Source organism: Dromiciops gliroides, chromosome 2, assembly GCF_019393635.1.
Source record: "Dromiciops gliroides isolate mDroGli1 chromosome 2, mDroGli1.pri, whole genome shotgun sequence".
NCBI lineage: Eukaryota > Metazoa > Chordata > Mammalia > Microbiotheria > Microbiotheriidae > Dromiciops > Dromiciops gliroides.
In genome coordinates, this window is record NC_057862.1 from 268,885,978 (window position 1) to 268,905,324 (window position 19,347).

The following is a 19,347-nucleotide window of genomic DNA, read 5'->3' on the forward strand; positions in this document are numbered from 1 at the left end:
TATTAACGCCAACATATTTCTTTTAAGTAATAAATACCATATCCATGGTCAAGCCTATTCTATAATTTTCAGACCACTCGCACATCAAAATTATAGCTTTTTTGGGATTAAAGGTGCAGTTCTTAATCTAAGGCTACTCCTCAGCACACTAATATAAATGGAAAGGCACATATTATTAAATAATTACAATAATCTCATACAATTGAAGTATTAAAGATATGGCATATTTGAAAAAGAATTCAAATGATTTTAGGTCAAACTAGACTTACCTCTCATTTTAAAATTAGCTTGAAATGGTTAAGTTTAGTTTGAAAAGTAGCACATTAAGTTTTATAATACTGCTTAAAATAGTATGTCCAAAAGTTAATTTTGGCCTGTAAAGACTTATTTGTATAATTTTTTGCATACTTAAAAATGTTTTTATGCCTTAATAACTTTTCACATTTTCAATGAAAATACTAATACTGCCATAATCTCTACACTGCAAACAGTTAAGATAAATATACAACTAAATCTTTATGTCAGGAAAAAATACTCAGTCAATTACAACACGGAGACAAGCAGGAATATTTGCAGAATATACAGGATCTCTAAACATCAGCTAACAAAATATCTGCAGGGCACTGGAACTGACAGAAAAATACCATACTTTCCTTTCACCACATTCTCTTCCCTGATATTATTGACAAGAGACCAGTATCTTGAAGTGTTGCTTCTGAACAATCCACTCCAGGCTTCCTATTTCAGCAGGCCTGATTGTGCTGTTAGCACAGAAAGGGCAAGAAAGGGAGAGAATATTTCTGTTGTTCGTGAAAGCAACTATGGAAATGGCTGTCAAAATGTAGAACAGCAGGCAGCACCATACAATTATCAGGAAAAACTAGCACGCTGATTTCATGTCGTATAGTTCCTGAACTGAGAAATCAGTTAACCTTTCTCCTACAACTCTTAAAAGTTGTCCTGCTGTACTGTGTTCAGAGGCAGGCCTTATATAAAACATTTAAATAAGCAAAAGGATAATAAAAATACTCCCACTGGTCTGTCACAGTGAATTTTTTCCAACAAAAATTTTAAACATTTTATGCTTCCCTCTCTTTGCTGATTACCAATTTAACATATTTTAAATTTTGGTGATCATGCTAACTTCTAATAGTTACAAAGAGTCAAAATTTTCACCATGAAAATAGAACTAGGAACTCAATGGAAAACTGTGTTAACCATTTATGGAGGCTAATAATTCAAAAAAGAAAAGGCAAAGGGTAAATACAAAAGACTACATATTCATCTTGCACTTGACCATAAGAGTTCTGACATGTCTTTTACCCTTCAAATGAGAAAAAAGTAAAGTGAGGACAGGTTTTATAAGAATAGATTTCAAATAGGGATTAGGAACTGGACCTCTGATTTCATTGACAGAAAGAACTCCTGAAGAGGAAACTCTGTCAATGCAGGTTAGGACCTTCTCTGCAACATATTCATTATTTCACATAAAAATATTAGAATAATTAGAATTTCTTTTAATTTTTATTTCTGATTACTGGGATAATGGAACTTCAAGAGAATCCGATTTTTGCAATGGTTGGCGGTGATGGTGGCATCGTCGATGGTGGTGGTGGCGGTGGGTAGTAGTAATAGTGGGGAAAGGTAGATAGTATAAAATGCTTAATTAAGGATTTTATTACTGATGATATAATTAAACCTTAACTTAGGAAAATAATAAAACAGTATAAAAAGTATATGGTTAATAAATGGAAGAGGATGAAACCAATGGTTCAATCTAAATAATACTACATATCTCACAACTTGTTGGAAAGTACTTTTTTCATTGGGGGAGATTCACAGCTGCTGAATTTTCTGCAGTTAATAGAGTCCTTTGATTCACAGCAGTGCCCCTTGTACAAAAAATACTGGCCTTTGTGTATTACCAGAAACTAATTTTCTATTTGGCTGAAAAGGGAAAAATGGGGTTATTGCTTCTCCCTCCTACAGAGCTTTTCATTATGCCTGATGCACTCAACTTCTAAGCTCTTCTGAGAAAAAAAAATAACTGAAGAGGCATGAGGTAGAAAAATGAGCTTGTTAGCACATTAGAAGTGAAGTATCTTGGTGGGCCCTAGAAATTCCCAGTGGTGTGTTAACTTATCACTCTATGCATGCTGGCACTGATAGTCTCCCAATTGATCACTCTCTTTTCGCACCAAAGGTGCTGCCAGGAAGCAAAGGCTGAAGGCCCACAGGAGAACAGTCTGCTATCAAAACAAGCTGTTTTTAAAAGTCTGCTTGAATGGGTAAAATGCTTCATGAAAAGTAGGGTGGAGACACCTACCTGCTTTTAAAATGCTCTACTTTCAGAAGGCTATAAATGAAACCTTTTAGTTTATCTTATTATATTTAAAGCTTATACACAAATTAGGCAGAACTAAAGCAAGACTCGATACATCTGAAGCAAGCACACTTCCAAATGTAAAACCTATCACAACAAGAAAAGGAATAATCAAGTATGGCAGATGGAAGGCAATACAGGTTTTTATGACACAAAGGGAGAAGACCTGTGGAAAGCTTAAAGAAATGCCAAAGCTAGACCTAAAACATGGTAAACAGTTTAAGCTAATTCTGTTTTATACAAAACAACAAATTCTTTTTGGTTGAAGCAAACTGTATTTTAACATCACAAAAAAATTCAGTTACAGCATGAATGCTTCCAAGTCTTAACTACTTGAAAATAAAGTAAATCATGTAGCACTCATCATTTATGGGTCACTTTTTACAAGAGAATTTAAAAATGAACTGTCAGTTTGAGAGGCGGTATGATGTGGTGGATAAGGGAGCCAGCCCCAGAGCCAAGAAGACAGAAGCTAAAGTTCTGCCTCTGGCACATGCTGACTATGCAACCGTGGACAAGTGACTTCACTTCTCAGTACTCCAAGTAACTCTAACACTACAAGTTGTGGAGGAGGTGAAGACCTGCACTGGTAGGCTGTTTCCTATTTGGGAGCTCCCTATTATTAATGACAACATAAGTCTAGTTCCTATCCTCAGCCTAATAATAATAATAACAAATATTATTATAGCTAGCATTAGGGATAGATCTTATCCCTGTTAACTGAAATGTTTGTTGAACCAAATTCAGTCATGGAAAGTTTTTAGTTTAGTAAATATTGCAAGCAGTTAGTTCAGGAAAAATCACATATGGTTTAGGGTTTTTTAAGGTTGAACAGTAAATATCCACTCTATATTTATTCTTTTAAATAATGAGTATTTGTTAAAGAGACACTGCTTTAGGTACTATAAACCATACTTCTGGGCCCACAAACATGTCGTTTTTTGTACTAAGATGATGGTAAAAATCCCAAACAGTGTCGTTAGCATCTGTAATTGTAACCATAATCCGAAGCAGTTAATTCCTACATCACCTAGACACTTATTCCTTAGAAAGGCTGCTCTCTAGGGAAGAGTTATTAGTACCTATAAATTGAATGGCACACACAAACTCAATGGCTAACAACAACAGGGAAACTCAAGCTGTACTCCTACTGTGAGTAGATGTTGCCACTGACATAGAAAAGCAAAGAAGTGAAAGGGCTAAGTTCATAAAACAGTAAAAGGCAAACCAATCAATAGAAATTTAAGAAAATGTTCAAAGTTGTAATTTATGAACTTCTTTTCTGGGAAGGTTTTTGTTTTAAATCAAAAACAATCATGACAAAAGAAGATAATAAAAAAAAACACTCAGTAAAAAGGTAAAGACTTTTAGCTGGTAGGAATCCTTAATACTGAACTAGCCAATCAAAAGAAATAACACAGGTGCTACAATCACAGCAATGCAATTATCCACTAATCCACCCCAGTTCTACTTTCAGAAAAAGCAGAAAAGTAGAAAAGGGTATTACTATTCTAAAAATAAGGGAAGCAAACATCTTCTATAATAACACAAAAGCGACAGCAATTTTAACCTGACCTGCATTTTGCAAGTATCAATTTAGGATTAAAAACATTATTAATCAACATGGTTTGATTTTGTTTTAATGTAATTATTTACAACAATACCATTATGTAAACAATGCTGCTCTGGCAGTAAAGAAACTGGAGTTTAGTTTCATTGAAATCTGTTATGACTTTTCTGTACCAAAGTTTATCCATAATGCAGGTTACATCTGTGCTAAAAATAGCAGTTTTTTTTTTTTTACCTTTGGTTTGAATATTTTCAAATATCAGATGTTGTATACACACAGGGTGGTGATTTTCATCATAAGAATAAGAAATGTGTTCATTTCCATTTATAAGTACTGTTGTTATCTTTATGGTAGGTGCAGTGTTACTTTGGAATCCCCTTGTATGTGAAGTGGCACTATAAAACTCAAAGGTTAATTAGCAGCAAGTATTTACTTAAGCCAATTATAATGGACACTTGACTAACATATACTTTGTTAAATCCTAATGAAGACTCATAACAAGGTTGGTCACATTTTAAGAGATGGCATTTCTTTAGTGTCTTCAACAATTATTTCCTAAATTAGTATGACCTATGTGACCTATGGCAGCCTGAGGTCTGAAAAGTCATCTCTATCTATATGGATTTAACCTAGTGAATTCTACTATCTGGCATGGCCAGTGGGTTGTGAAAATATTCAAAAGCACATGGGCTTTTAATGAATCTGAAAACATGTGAACAGATTTTATTTTGAGGACTATATGTTAGCATGTAGACAAAAAGAACTGATAGGTATGATGCTTGTGAAAAGAATTCTATATGGATTCTACAGAGTAATTTTTTAAAATTCTGGTGCCAATAATTTCTTCCCAACAGGTATGTACTTCTACAATAATAATGAAGCTATTTTACATTTGTTTAGGCCAGTCTTACGGACTCTGAAGTACTTGCACATATCTGGGCATCAATTGATTATTACAACAAAGTATATCACATAGTATTATTGCCATTTTATATATGAGGAAATAAACTCAGAGGATCTGGGCAACTTTCCAAGAAATGAAGTGATATGTCCAAGATCATATTGCTAATAACTTTGGGGGAAGTGCATGATTAAACCCAAGTCTTTACCTCCAGGAGGCAACTAGATGGCTCAGTGTAAAAAGCACTGGGCTTGGAGTCAGAAAGTACTGAGTTGAAATCTGGCCTCAAACTAGCTGTGTGACCCTGGGCAAATCAACCTTTGTTTGCCTTATTGCACTGGACAAAGCAATGGCACCACTCTAGTATCTTTGCCAAGAAAAGCCCATGGTCCATGGGGTAACAGAGTTGGACACGACTGAACAACAATTTCACCCCCTTGTTTGGTGTTCTTTTTGTTATACCAGACTGACTTTTTCATGCTCAAATAATTCCATGGATCTGTGATCACATTGATATATAGGTTTTTCCCACTGATGATATAGATCACAACTTATCTATGACTGCTAATGTTGTGTTATTTTTGCTTAGGCTCTCCTATAAATTCAACACCATGAACGAACACAATGCCTTTAAAAAGAAACTGGTTACAAGCAGAAAATATGGCCTCAATGAATCCATCTGAAGGCAAAAAGGACCTTAGAATTGTTCTAGCCTCATCTTATTTTATAAAGAAATTGAAGTTAGTGATAAGTATACTTGCTCCATGTCACAGTTTGTAGTTTGGCCATTTGAGGACTTAGATTCACTTTTGCTTTATATAAATCTTGGATAAATAGGAATTGAGACAGGTTATAAGAATAGATTTCAAATAGGGATTAGGAACTGGACCTCTGATTTCATTGACAGAAAGAACTCCTGAAGAGGAAACTCTGTCAATGCAGGTTAGGACCTTCTCTGCAACATATATCATCTTTAAGAAGTTGACTAGGGCATTGAGAAGTAGCTTGTCCAGAGTCAACAGCTTTTGGTACTGGGCAGACCTGCCATGAGCTTAATTGTATGGCCAAATTCATAATAACATTTTGTGTTATACCCGACAGTGATTGAATAAAGTAAAAGTATCTGTTCTTATCAGTTTGATATCTGATGACCTTTACTGGAAGATAAAATATTAAAATATTTTTTGGAACAGGGAATTGAAAGAGGAGCTTGTTCCATCCACTCTATGCAACAACCTGGTACAGTAGTAAGTTATCAATAACAATTTAGAGATGTAGTTATTTTTACTTTCTCAAATGTAGGTTTTAATATTATATTTTCTTAACCCAAAATGCAGGTTCCTTGAATTTAAAAAAGCAAAAATAGCTAATATTTATATATCACTTTAGGATTTATAAAATACATACATTATCTCATTTGATATCTCAAAAACCTTGTGAGGTAGGTGCTATATAATTAGCCTTATTTTACAACTGAAGAAACTGAGGGTGATGGAGGTTAAGTGACTCGTCCAGGATCACACAGCTAGTAAATGTCTGAGGCAATATTCAAACTCAGGTCTTCTAGACTCTTAGTCCAACATTCTATACACTACACCACTTAATTTCTTCCTGAAATTAGTATATCATCAAAATCCTAGAGGAAGGGACCTGAGAGGACACTATGTTCAACTATTATCTGAAAAGTACGTCTCTTTAACACAATACTGTCAAAAAGAAGTTATCACAAAGTTAGGGCCAATTTGGAAATTTCTGTCATTGGGTTAGTACTTTTCTCCCCTGGATAATCTTTTCTCCTTTATATAGTAGGCACTGTAGCTTCCTCACCTATCACAGAAATTTCTGATTTGGAAATAATATATGCACACAGACACATATAAATTATATATAAAATATTATATCTCTAAGGGGAGACTTCTGATTTCCAAAAGCAAAATACCATTTAAAAAATTAAGTTAAGCTTTAAAATTCTGAGCAGATCAGCATACTGACATGGGGAAGAATTAGCTACATTACTTCAATCCACTACCCTTCTCCCTCACATGCCATTTATTCCTTCCCAAATTGAGGCTGGTTTTGGTAGAGTTTAGTTCTGGGGAAGTTATGTGTCTTACTGCTATCCAACCAATGTACAAAACAAACATTTTATTAAGTGCCTACTATGTGCCAGGTAGTGTGTTTAGTGCTGGTGATACAAAGACAAAACATGAAATTATCTCTGCTCTCTCTTAATGGAAATAACACTTACACATGTATGGAAACATACAGAATATACACAGAATAATACAAAATATTATTTTCTAGAACCCATCCAACTATTTCTTTTCTTATGGTCACTGGAAAGTAAACGTCAATAAAGGCCCATGTCTAAGTGGAAGAGAGGCCAGATTAAGAGAAAATAAAATCAATTGAAAAGCATCAGCGCTTGCTTTGTGCCAGGTCCTAGGATAAAAAGCTGTGATACAGAGAGATGTAAAAACAGCCCCTGCCCTCATGGGGCTCATTCTAAAAGGGGTAACAGGGAGAAAACATGTAAATAATGAAGTACATGAAGTACACACACAGTAGACGGGAGGGAATTTCAGAGTGAAATGTTCCACCCAACGGAGGGGTCTGAAAATGTCTCCTGATGAAGGTAGGATATGAGCTGAGACTTGAAAGAAATCAAAGAAATTAAGAGGTGACTAATGGTGGTATACCATGAATGGGGGACAGCCAATAGAAAGACAGAGAGATCAGTCTTTTGGGAGGAACAGCAAGTAGGCCAGTGAAGCTAGATCAAAGAATGTATGCTGGGGACTAAAGTCTGTAAGAAGCCTGGAAAGATAAGAAGGGGTCAGGTTATTAAGAGGTGCAGATACTAAAGAGAGAACTTTTTATTAGATCACAGAGACACTATTTCCCTAAGAAGTGACACCAAAATAACTACCCAAAGTCTGTCTTTAAAAAACAAAATGGCACATCACAAATTTCTGTTAAGTTGTTGTTTTTCCTTTGAAATAAGAACTCTCCCCCTTGGAGATATAATGTGTTGTTTTTCTTAGAGACATGTTTCAAAGCCTTGTAACAATTAGACTTAAATTAGTTCTATAATTATAAACAGATAACTATATAAATAAAAATATTTTAAATTATACTTCTATAAGTTCTCTTTTGGAATGAACATGATTCCTAGGATAAAAGTCTCCCTAACAAAAACCCTCCAAATATTGTTCTCTATATAGATATGACTGATCCTACCTAAGATGTTGATAAGGTAGAAGCAGGAAGAATCTCTGAAGAAAAGCCCAAGGACAAAAATCAGATGAAAGTACATTTCAAAATCATTTTAGGCAGATGTTTTTGCTTTATACTTGTATCCAAAGGCTTTAAACATTATGGGAATGGGAATATGTTTAACATGATTGTACCTATGATAACCTATATCACATTGCTTGTTGTCTTAGGGAAGGAGAAAAATTTGGAACTCAAAATCTTGTAAAAAAGAATGTTGAAAAATATATTTACATATAATTGGAAAAAACAAAATATGATTAAATGGAAAAAATAAACCTTATGGGAATGAAAGGAAAAATACATGGAAGCTACACTGATAAATGACTAAATTTAAAACAAATACTGAGGCAAGAATTTTAGAATAACTCAAAACAAGTAAGTAGTTTTTTTGTTTTGTTTTTTTGTGGGGCAGTGAGGGTTAGGTGACTTGCCCAGGGTCACATAGCTGGTAAGTGCCAAGTGTCTGAGGCTGGATTTGAACTCAGGTCCTCCTGAATCCAGGGCCGGTGCTTTATCCACTGTGCCACCTAGCTGCCCCAACAAAGAGTACTTTTGATCATATTTAAAAGTTTGAAAGGAATAGTGGGTATCCTTAAATATTATTTCTAAGAAACAAAAATACTTAGGTTTTGACGAAAAGCAAAGCCTTTGCGCCAGTCAAATGGACATGATCTCTGAAACTCTAGGATATAATGAGTAAAAAAACAAATTGAAGATCCCAGAGTAGAGCCATATAATTCACTGAAGAAATAGAAACATGAATTCTCTGTCATTAATATTGTACACTATTACTACTCTTGCAATTAAAAGGCCTATAGCAGAAATCCATAGACCTATACAAAGAAGTTTGCTCCTCTTTCATTTTTTTGGGTGGTCGTGGGAATAAGATATTTCATATATCAGGTATCTAGAGCAGTTCTTAACCTGAGGTTCATGAATTAAAAAAATATTTTTATAACTGTATTTCAATAAAATTATAAAAATATAAATTCTTTATAATACTATCTATTCTATTTAGGACATTTAAAAACTTTTCTCTGAGAAGAGGTCTACAGGGGTCCATGGCATAAAAGATTAAGAATTCCTCATCTATAGTTGAATGATCTCAAAGGCCATTTAGTCCAACCCCTTTCTTTTCTTTTCTTTTCTTTTTTTTTTTTAGTGAGGCAATTGGGGTTAAGTGACTTGCCCAGGGTCACACAGCTAATAAGTGTTAAGTTTCTGAGGCCAGATTTGAACTCTGGTACTCCTGACTTCAGGGCCGGTGCTCTATCCACTGCGCCAACCCCTTTCTTTTACAGATGAGGAAAGTGAGACTAGAACAAGATCAGTGACTTGACCAATACCACATGGATAGTCAGGATCAGAAAGGGGTTTTTAATCCAGGTGTTTTAAAAGAAAAAAAAATATTTTTTTTTTATTCCAGAGTCACTGCAATATGTTGTTTCACATTTAGAAGAGAATTAGAAGTAGACGGAAAACATACTGGCATGAATTTTCTATTATCTGCATTGGTAAAGCTTTTGCTTCCAAATGTTTTTCAAAATGGATGCAACATCCATTAACTATAGCTTTCCCTCTTATCTCTTTCCAATAGGTTTTTCATTTGAAGAAAGAAAATATGAGTATTTAACAAGTTATGTTGGCATTTATAATCTATTTTTGTTTTTCTATTTTTAGCTTTCCTTAAAAATACCTAAAATTTTTTATTGATACTTTAAAATTTTATTTTGTGTTGATACTTTAAAATTTTTTTATATAACTATCACTTTCTGATTCCCCCCCCCCCAGCCTAAAAGAACATTATCTTGTAAAAATTAGGACTTAACAGGCCATGTCTAATAACGTATGTCTCCTCAGTCCATCACTTTTCTACCATGGGGTAGTAGGAGGGATTTTTCACCATCAGTCCTCTGAAGTTACCTTACATTACACTTTACCTTACATTGATCAGAGTTCTTAAGTCCTTCAATGTTTTTTTCCTTTATGTCATGGTGAATACTGTTATATTCTAATTATGAAGTTCTGTAATACCATTCCTCAAATGGGCAAGGTTTGATCTTAATGGCTGATAGAATGAATTCGGATGATATGTCTGTGTCATATAAGATATCTTTTCCATTTATACAGATACATATTTATTGATCGAATGAGATATGCATGTTTGGGAAACAACTTTTGGCACTGAATTGAACAATATTACTGCATTACAGACTCAGCCTAAACTCTTAATGCCCTGCTAATGTAGATTCCCATGTTCTAATGTTACTTTCACTTTGATTTGTAACACCTAAGAATGGGAACAAGTATGGGCACAGATTTGGGCAAATTCACTTCTCAGTGTTTTGTGTATATAAAAAAAAAGGTGATGTGAGTTGACTCAAGAATGGTCAAAATATTAATATTATGTATTGGTTTAGATCCTGGAATAACATATCCCCAGAGTTAAAAATCTTTAAGGTGACTTTTTTTTTGGGGGGGGGGGAGGTACAGTGAACATTTCTTATTTGGAGTATATTGGTTTTTTAAGAGGCCTTGAAGTCTTTATAAGAATTATGTGATGACAACATTATTCAAGAGGCTTGGAAAACAAAGGAAAATAAGTTATACATATATCCATACAGAGTGTTCCAAAAGTATTAGTGCGGTAAAGCTTAAAACTGTATTTTAGCTCTACTGTATTACAAGCCAGTACTACAGATGAGCACATTTCTCTGAAATACAGACTTAGTAGGTACTAGAAGATTAAAGGATACTTCTGATTTATAGGATTAAAATAACCACAATACTTTATTAATAAGGAACCAGGAAGAAGAGGAAGTAAGTATTTTTACAGAAGCTAATTTTTCACTGAGACCTAGAAAGAAGAGTATGCTTTCTTATGTGGGTAGCCATACAATTCACTGAACAAAGAGAAATATGAATCCTCTCTGTTATTAATACTGTATGCTTTATACACTGCTACTGCTGCTATTGCTGCTGCTGCTGCTGCTGCTGCAATTAAAGGACTGATTACTGGATAAATGATTCATCATTTTCCATAACTTTAAAATATCCTGTTATGAAATTCTTCAGAATTTGACAATGTCTATCATTAAGGAAAAACTGTAATTTATCAGGAAATACAAAGTTGGGCTTGAATCTATCCCTTTAACCATAATACTAAGTCTATATTGTTTACACTGCATCTCAATTAAGAGAGAGGCAGGACACCTGGTACTTTAAGTCCCATAGATTGCCAGATGACTCAAAATCCATAACAGGTGCTAAGGCAGTGAGAGTGTAGCCCCATTAATGCAGGCTGAAGTTGGATAAAATTTTGACTTAGCTGCTTATAAATCACTCAATTATTAAATGAAAATTTTAAGTAAATTAAGCACTCATTTTTTCTACTGAGGTTAATGTTAATTTTAAAAGATTAATATTTAGGATCTGAAATCAAGCCTAAAGATTCTGAAAAACCTTGCTGCTTATATGAATATTTTAATAAAATTTCTGAAAATTTAAATTAGTGCTATAATTAAACTTCTGCATGAACTTTCATAGGAGATGTAAAGGAATACCACCAGAAGAAAAAACTAATATGGATTTCAACTAATCTGTGGTAAAATTAAAACCCTTCACTCTAATTCGACAATATCCACTTTAAAAGCTATTCCTGAAATTTGCATTGTTGAAGTGTGAGGATCATAAGAGGACTGAATAAATTCTTTTATAAACATTAACAGCAATGTTTTTCTTAAAAAACACCTTAAGTAATGAAAAAATATAATATTGACTTCCTTTTTTGGTAATGACAGTTGAAGAAACTAAATCTATTGGGATTTAATATTAAAATTCAAAATCCTGTCAGAAGACTGCAAATAGGGAAAATAAATTTTACAGTATACAATTACTTAAGAGCTATCACTAACCTAATTGTGCTCTAATTTGATTAAGATTGTTTTAATACTATAATTATCAGGAAACCAAAAAAAGTGATTTTATTACCAAGAGTAAGCAATAACAAAGTACAGCAAACTGTCATTTAAGACAGTGTCATAGTATCTAAGATAAGCAGCACACTGCCTTAAACTAATGCACTATATGCCTCCAGGGAATGATAGACTTAGAGATTGGCCTTTAACATCAAAATCTATCCATTAATCTTGACTTAAATATAATCTACTATTCTGTAGCAAGAGGAAGAATGGTCATTTAATGAATTACTATTTCTGAAATATAGTTGTGAGGCGCATTTACTAAATCATTTAAAAGGAGATGTAATACCAGTAATTTTAATAAACCAAAGATTAGTAAATATTATACAGATTCCTCCTCTTCCTTTACCCCATCTCCTCTGGTTTGCAATAGATCAGAAAGTTTACTTTAAATATCTTTCCCTGCTCCTTTATTATGACACACATTAATCACCTACTTAGCCCAACTTAAAAATCTTCTATGTAAATATCTAGAGTATGACTGCAGAGCCAGACTCCCTGGGGATACAGAACAAGTCACCATTAAAAAAACACAACACAGCACTGCTTCTCAGTAAGAGAAAGACCAATACTCAACTCTACAATTGCTTGCTGATTAAAATGAACAAGAGAAAAACAAAAGCCCAGTAAGCAGTGTTCATTACAAATATGGGCATGTATAGCTTTAGGAATGGAAAAAAACTTTGCAAGGTAGTTAAGAAACAAAATCCAATGTGCAGAGTTATCATACATTCTCAGAATCATTGTCATTTAGTGTAAAATCCACTGTTTAATATTTATGAGATGCTAATAGGTTTATCTTTCAGATATTGATAATTTATTATGCTCAAAAATTAATTTGTTCTCCATATTTTAATATAGTTTCTGTGTATGATACTTTCACTTTTCAAGAGTGAAGGAAACACAGCTCTGGATTAAATGAGCCCTAAATTAAAATCTCTTTATCCTGTTTGAACTTTATGTACTATTAAAAGATGAATGAAATTCTAGCACAAAGGTTCTACAAGTGGTCGTTTAATTATGCTAAGTTGCTTCCATTTTAATAGACTTTAAATTGAAAGTAAAAACTCTTGTTAAACAAATGTAGACACATCAGTTCCCATATCTATTTTTGCCCCCTTTTCTATTTTGAGCAGCAATTAGTAAAGCCACCTCATCCTTCCTCCTCCCCATCGCTCTCAAGCTGTTCAGAGCAGTTTGCAACACTACAATGGCACTATTGTGAATGCTGTTTGGGCTTCCTTCCCACAGAGAGTTAAATGGGCAGTTCCTGCTGCCCATGATTGGTGTCCAGTGAAATAATGCTCAAGAACCATGTTTTGTCAACTCCACGCCAAAGAAGTAAAGCCAGGGAACCCAAGCTTTCATATCATACTGGACCATATGCCAACCCTGATGGCACCAAAAGGTTTATCATTAAGAATCAGGATTCATCATGTCCCTTGTGAAATTTCACTTCACATACCTTATGTGAAATGCAAGGCTTCTCTGAAAACTGAACCTTCTTCATAAGCGGCATGAACAGATGGGTGGTAACATTGGTTTGGCAAGCAGAAGTTAGGATTCTAATAGTATTCTAGTATTTAAGAAGAGAAGCTTTTGGGAAGATTTGTGACCCATATCTTAATTCTATTTCCATTGTTCAGTTATTTTAAATTTAATATCAAAAGCCTCAATGTTTAAGCAGTGTGAAAAGAAAAAAATAGTCACCTTGGATTAAAGCTCAGTTTTCAGGTTGAACATTATTAGCAACTTAATTTCAGTTTTACTTTGTATGCATTTCATTTTTATAAGCCTAAATCAGTTTCCAAACAGCAATGTCAAATTCTATCTTTATTCCATTTTTTTCTCACAAAAAACCCAAAGTAAATTGCAAAAGAGATATTTTATTGTCATAATGTACACATTAATTTGACCATATTGGTAGGTAACATAATATAGGCATAAATTTATGATCCAATTTTTACTTATAAATAAAAGGGCAGTAATGCAATGGGTTTTGATTTTTAAAAATCACTGCTTTATCACAGCAGATAAACTACATTTTATCAATTCTGGAATTCTTTATCACCCTGCTGGTTCATTGTGATACAATCCTACTGTCTGGAATGACACATGTGGAATCATACTGTCAAACTGGATTTGACCTAAGAATACAATTTCCTCTGATGCCATTGCTTTTTATCATTTTCTTTGGTATTCTCTTTAATATGAGGTCATGTCTATTAGTATTTCAAAGAGGAAGGTTAGCTACTTATTTCCATCTTCTGGCTTCCCTGGATCTCTTCAGTTACAAGAAAAAATTCCACTTTCTACAAGAAGCCTTTCCTGAGATTATCTACAATTTATCTTGTAGTCAGTCAACTAGCATTTATTAACTGCTAACACTGTGCCAGGACTGTGCTAAGCCCTAGAGATATCAAAAAATCGGCCAAACAGTCCCTGATCTAAAGGAGTCTAATGGTGTCTAAAATATACAAACAAGACCAGAGGTGATCTCAGAGGGAAGACACTAAGATTAGGAAGGACTAGGAAGGGCTTCTTCCAGAAGCTTTAGCTGTTACTTGAAGGAAGACAGGGAAGCCAAGAAGTGGAGATGAAAGCATTCCTGGCATGGGGGAGAGCCAGCGAAAATATTGGTGCTGAAAGATGGAGTGCTGTGTTTGAGGAACTACAAGGGGGCCAGGAGTAGTGCCAGATTAGAGTACCTGAAGGGAAGTAAGGTTTAAGACTGGAAAGGGAGGAAAGGGGCCAGGTTATGAAATTTTGAATACCAAAGAAAAGATTGTGTATTTGATCTTGGAATTAACAGGGAGAGGCTGTAGTTTACTGAATAGGGAGCTGACCTGGTCAGACTTGCACTTTGGGAAGATAATTTGACAGCTGAGTTCAAGATAGAGTGGGAAAGGGGCAGCTAGGTGGTGCAGTGGATAAAGCACCGGCCATGGATTCAGGAGTACCTGAGTTCAAAATCTGGCCTCAGACACTTGGCACTTACTAGCTGTGTGACCCTGGGCAAGTCACTTAACCCCCCCATTGCCCCACCAAAAAAAAAAAAAAGACTTGAGGAAGGGAGATCAACCAGCAAGGCTATTGCAACAGTCTAGATGAGATGTGATGAGAGAGATATCGCAGGGGAGGGGGAGGCGGGATATATGAGATGTTGTGAAGGTATATATGACACAACTTGACCACTGATTGGATAATAGGCATAAAGAGTGAAGTGTCCAGGATAAGAGATTTAGACTGCGAGCTCTTTGAGAGCAGGGACTGTCTTCTGCCCTTCTTTGTATCCTCAGACAGGGACTGTCTTCTGCCTTCTTTGTATCCTTAGCACAGATACCTCTGTTACATATTGCCTATGTCATCATGATCAAGTCACTTTAATTCCTTAGTGTTACAGCATATCTCTAAAACTATAATTTAAAGAGAAGTCAATCTGCTTTGATGGAAGGTGTTCCCCTCACTTATGCCTCCTCAAAAATTCTTTTTGTAACCTTTGTCTTTTTTAATAGAGGATAAATAGAAAAAAATAACTTAAGGTGGCATAGGAGGAAGTCCTTTTACTTCCAGTCAGTTTCCCATTTGGTTGAGTAAAAACCTTGAGAAACCCTAAAAAGGCAGTGTGCTTAATTTAACTCTGTGAATGGTGAAGCACAGAAGTCAGGAAACTGTTTTGTTCATTCCTGTACTCTCCTCCAAGAAAGAGAAGAGGAATCCCGGGTTTGTTTTTTTGTAGTGGCATCCTAGGTTGGATCTCTGGATCTTTCCACATAGAAAGAAAATTATATATACAAATTCAGATCTCTATATTGTTGGTACTACAGAGTAACAACTTCAGATACATCAAAAGTTAAATAGGTTTTTATGGAATGGCTTAGTAGTCTAACGGTTATAACAGGCAAAAAGTTATTTCAAGTTCCAGATAACTGTTTTGCCAAGTAAACTTTTGGAATGGAATCCTTTCTTAAGTTGGGAACTATTTGTACTTGTAGTAAATATATAATACTTACATAAAATATATGGCCTCTTATCGTTTAGTTTGGTGTGAATATTTTTGTATATATGGACAATAGAATCAATCAACAAAAATATTAAGTGCCTAATTTCCAGAATTTTGCTAGGCACAGGAGACATGACAAAGATCAAACAGCATTTGCCTTCAAGAAGCTTACATTCTGAAAAGAGACATGCATAATAAATATGTAAATACAAAAAGACTACACGGTAAAATTTCTGGGGGGAAGGATCTAGCAGTTGGAGAATCAACAAAAGTTTCATGTAGAAGATGTTAACTGAGCAGAGTTTCAAAGGGAACAAGGAATTTGAAGAGGTGGAGGTGACGTGAGAGTACACTGTAAGTATGGGAAAATGGTAGTGTAAAGTGAGGAAAAGTAAGGTGGCTGAGTCTTATTTAGAAAAGGAGAATAATTTTAATAAGGTTGAGAAGGCCTTTAAAAATCAGATAGAAATGGGGCAGCTAGGTGGCGCAGTAGATAGAGCACCGGCCCTGGAGTCAGGAGTACCTGAGTTCAAATTGCCTCAGACACTTAACACTCATTAGCTGTGTGACCCAGGGCAAGTCACTTAACTCCAATTGCCTCACTAAAAAAAAAAAAAAACAAAAAAAAAAAAACAGAAAAGCTTGTAAAATTGATTCCAGGCGCAATAGACAGCCACTGGATTTTACTTAATATGGCAGGGATGAGCACTCTAAGAAAATCACTGATTTGTAGGGATGACTAATTTTAATTGGTTACTTTAAGAAATTAGCATTGAGTTCTGATGATTTGTCTGCTAAATTAAAAAACACAAATTCAAGCATTTAAGAATAAGTATCAAGTCTAAAAATAAGTTAAAAGAAAAATATTAATACTGATTTTGGTAGAAAAGTCACAATCTTAAATTTGGGGCACAAATACCTAATCCCAGACGCCTTTGTATATTAAAATATAGTTATACATGTAAAAATGTACATAAATAAAAGGGCAAGCCATAAATAGCAAAAAAGTTAAAATATTAAAAACAATATTTTATAGTAGTTTTAAATGTATAACTAACCTAATTTATTTCACAAATTGCAACTGACATGTCTTGTATAATAAAAACAAAATTTTAAATAGTAGTTTAGTAGTTTCTAGTAGCTAAAATCAAAAATATTTTAAATTACTTGAAATTTTTCATTGTAAAAAATTCTTTCAACAGGTACTAGTAAATGATGGTTGAAATCAAGTCTGCAATACGTTCTAGATCCAATCCTTACTTAGACTACCATCTCTTTTTGCTTCCCAGTATTGCATTTCAATTCAAATTGCATGATCAACCCAATAAATTGGGATCGAAGGACACAAAGCACTATAAAATACTTACCCCAACAAAACTAGAAATTGCAAGAAAATACATTTCAAATACAAGTGAGGCCAGACAAGACAAGAGGAGGTATCAAAACTTGAAAGAGTCGTCAATACTGACAGATTACTGTAATTTTGGCTGTCAGGATGATCGATTTGAGCTGCATATGCCGATCAATACCATCCTCATTTAGTAAAACACATTAGATACGTACTTACAGAAGATGTTCCTAAGGTAAAATTCAAATTGTACTTAATGAACATAAATAGCACAATTTATGCTGTGGAATTTTAGTTGGCATTTTTATAGGACATAAAAGAATTGACCCAATAGTATACATTTTTAATTTAAATTTTTGCATAGTTCTTTTTTTTTAAAAAGTGTTTATTATTTTTATGATACAGGGCTTGATATTTAACATATATCTTAAATAGAACTGATTTATAACTATAGTATTTTTGAATTTTAAATATTTATCTTCAACTTATAATACTTATTCAACTTATTATATAAGCTTAGATTTTATTCTGAAATATCAAGAGACCTAAGTTCATTTTATGTTTTCAGTTACAGTCATCTTTCTGAAAGATGTTTACATGTTTGTTAGACTAAGCTCCTAAAAGGTTAAGCTTATTTAAACTACATTCTTTAGCCACTACACAAAGTACAGTGCTTTATAACCTGAAAATGTGCAAAAAGTGATGTATGACTATAGAAAAAGATTTCCTCCTTTAGGATTATAAAAGTAAAAACACCAAACAGCTGATTCTATTATGAAAGTAACTGCACTGTTAAATTATAAGCAGAATAACAAAGAAATCAAACACAATAAGAGGAGTACAGTAAAGCAGAAAAAGCTTTGGAGTTAGAGAATCTGGGTTCAAATCCCACCTCTTAACTCTTATTATCCTTGTGAGATTTGGGCAAGTTACATAACCTCTGAGGCAGACTTTAGTTTCCTCATCTACAAAATGCAGGTGTTGTACTAGATGGCTTCTGAGATCCTCTGCAAAATTTAAACCTATGATCTTATATGTAGTGATCATAAGATACAAAACTGTGGTTAATTTTACACTAAGGATCTCAAGTTCCAGATTATTATTAAGATATTTAGATTTAGATTTAATATGATATATGTAATAAGCCATCATCAAAAACTATTAAGTGCTTAAAATTTGTTTATATCTTTTAAAGAAAACCATGCAGTGCCCCATTGATAATCCACTACTCTTAAGTATTCTTGAATACTATGTATAAGAGAGTATTCAGGGTAATATAAAAAATATACAAAATCGCACACACCATGTCCTATTTACACTATACTGGAATATGAAATCGAATAATTCCCAAATTATAAACAATTTCTTCCTGAAGCCTCTTTCATTCTCTTCTTGTGAAGTCCTGAATATGGGCTAATACTTCTCTAGATCAGCTAAGTAAAATTTTAATAATTAAAAAAAAGATTAAAAAGTAGACAATGATGAACTTTAAATTTCTTTGTATGACTTAAAAAAATAAATTCATTGATTTTAGATACACAATATTCTGTAGACTGGAGAGTGAGTGTACGCCTGTTGCAAAAAAATAAGATAATACATTTTCTTTTTAAATAATAGTAGTAAGCACAAAATATAACCTACTATAAACTGGCAAAACAATGTATTTTGGTACTCTGCCACCAGAATAAATCCTACCCCAATGCCTCATCATGCCATTAAGGTAAACCTGGATCTACAAAAGCTACGCTAGCAGAATCAAAGCTCCAGCTGGTTTTATTTGGATGAAGAAACAAAGATTCTTATAGTCCTGGCAACAAGCTGTACTTGTTTGAAAACCATGTAAGCTAAGTGGAGAGGTCTGTCATCAGAAAGTCGGTCATTTGGCA

The 19,347-nt window shown here is 34.0% G+C and overlaps 1 protein-coding gene and 1 pseudogene across 11 annotated transcripts in view; one reads left to right on the forward strand and one right to left on the reverse strand.

The window, feature by feature from the left end:
- The window catches only part of RALGAPA1 (Ral GTPase activating protein catalytic subunit alpha 1), a 304,015-nt gene that overhangs the window by 13,937 nt on the left and 270,731 nt on the right, over positions 1 to 19,347 (reverse strand). The gene's annotated exons all lie outside the window — the stretch shown is intronic.
- Positions 5,930 to 6,091, forward strand: LOC122745169 (annotated as a pseudogene).